The 2,317-nt window shown below is 41.2% G+C and overlaps 1 non-coding gene across 1 annotated transcript; it reads right to left on the bottom strand.

The window, feature by feature from the left end:
- Positions 1 to 322: 322 nt before the first annotated feature.
- On the bottom strand, positions 323 to 514 carry LOC138668067 (U2 spliceosomal RNA). The gene has a single exon (XR_011319064.1). It is a non-coding gene; the product is annotated as a U2 spliceosomal RNA (small nuclear RNA).
- Positions 515 to 2,317: the final 1,803 nt, after the last annotated feature.

Genomic DNA, 2,317 nt, shown 5'->3' with positions numbered 1-2,317 from the left:
AGATGGCACAATATATTAGCAACACTGTTACAAAGGCCTCATTCGGGCCTACATCTTAACACACCTGTTGCAACCAGCAAAGATTGATTGATTGATTGATTGATTGATTGCATATTGGATGCAATCCAATGCTGAACATGCATAGGTGAAAGCAAGGCACAGGAAATGTTGCAAATTTTCCAGTGAAATTGAGCAAATTGCTACATTTGCCATCTGAAACGTTCTTATTTGACCCTGAAAAGAATTTTCATAAAGGGTTAAATGACAACTTGCTGTGCTGATTTCAATTCAATTCAATCTGTTTTTGGAAACCGGATCAGAGAAGGGGTGCACTGTTCCCGGAGATACTGCAATAACGGGTCAATGCGTGGAGTGGACAGAGCAAGCTCCATTTCCAGCTCCCTTTTCTAAAAATCCATTTAATATATGGTCCCCAAATAGGGGACGTATCAGATATTAAACTGATAAGAACAGATCACTTTTCAAATTAGCTTTATTAAAATCAGACATATATCATAAATTTCAAACAAATCCAATACTTGAATAAAATATGACATAAAAACAAATACAAATCTGATTTTAAAACAGGGTAAAAAAAAACAAAACAATAAAAACAGTACAATACATATGCATATAAAACTGTGTTCTTTTCTTTTGCTGAGACACATTTACAATTCTTTCAGATTTTAAAACCATTGTTAAAATAATCCAAGTACAATAAAAATTCACACTTGAATAAAACATGGCTTAAAACAAAATCTGATTAAAAGTACAATTAAGAACACAAATAAAAGCAACTAGTATGCATATAATTTACATATGTAAATACATGTTCCAAATTTGTAAACACTGTTATGAAGGCAATCCAGTGACACAGTGTGCCAGCAATCAGAGCACATACAGTGATCTGACAATAACCCAAAAACAATAGAACGAGCTCTGAGACGTGGAATCTCTGTAGACTGCAAACCTGAACCTATCCTAAACACAACTAAAGGTGGCTGTGGATTGCGCCTGACACTACCTATGCAACTCGGCACAGCCTGAAGATAGAAAAACAAGCCTGACTTGCCTCAGAGAAATACCCCAAAGGAAAAGGCAGCCCCCCACATATAATGACTGTTAGCAAGATGAAAAGACAAACGTAGGGATGAAATAGATTCAGCAAAGTGAGGCCCGATATTCTAGATAGAGCGAGGATAGCAAAGAGAACTTTGCAGTCTACAAAAACCCTAAAGCAAAAAACCACGCAAAGGGGCAAAAAGACCCACCGTGCCGAACTAACGGCACGGCGGTACACCCTTTGCATCTCAGAGCTTCCAGCAAAACGAATAGACAAGCTGGACAGAAAAAGTAGCAACAAAAGCAAAAAGCACTTATCTAAGCAGAGCAGCAGGCCACAGGAAAGATCCAGAAGCTCAGATCCAACACTGGAACATTGACTAGGAGCAAGGAAGACAGAATCAGGCGGAGTTAAATAACAAAGAAGCCAACGAGCTCACCAGAACACCTGAGGGAGGAAGCTCAGAAGCTGCAGTACCACTTGTGACCACAGGAGTGAATTCAGCCACAGAATTCACAACAGTACCCCCCCCCTTGAGGAGGGGTCACCGAACCCTCACCAGAGCCCCCAGGCCGACCAGGATGAGCCACATGAAAGGCACGAACAAGATCTGGAGCATGGACATCAGAGGCAAAAAGCCAGGAATTATCTTCCTGAGCATAACCCTTCCATTTAACCAGATACTGGAGTTTCCGTCTAGAAACACGAGAATCCAAAATTTTCTCCACAATATACTCCAATTCCCCCTCCACCAAAACCGGGGCAGGAGGCTCAACAGAAGGAACCATAGGTGCCACGTATCTCCGCAACAACGACCTATGGAATACATTATGTATGGAAAAGGAGTCTGGGAGGGTCAGACGAAAAGACACAGGATTGAGAATCTCAGAAATCCTATACAGACCAATAAAACGAGGTTTAAATTTAGGAGAGGAAACCTTCATAGGAATATTATTATTATTATTATTTATTATTATAGCGCCATTTATTCCATGGCGCTTTACATGTGAGGAGGGGTATACATAATAAAACAAGTACAATAATCTTGAAAAATACAAGTCACAACTGGTACAGGAGGAGAGAGGACCCTGCCCGCGAGGGCTCACAATCTACAAGGGATGGGTGAGGATACAGTAGGTGAGGGTAGAGCTGGCCGTGCAGCGGTTTGGTCAATCGGTGGTTACTGCAGGTTGTAGGCTTGTCGGAAGAGGTGGGTCTTCAGGTTCTTTTTGAAGGTTTCGATGGTAGGCGAGA

Source organism: Ranitomeya imitator, chromosome 2 (assembly GCF_032444005.1).
Source record: "Ranitomeya imitator isolate aRanImi1 chromosome 2, aRanImi1.pri, whole genome shotgun sequence".
Classification (NCBI taxonomy): Eukaryota; Metazoa; Chordata; class Amphibia; order Anura; family Dendrobatidae; genus Ranitomeya; species Ranitomeya imitator.
This window is presented reverse-complemented; position numbering and strand designations above follow the sequence as displayed.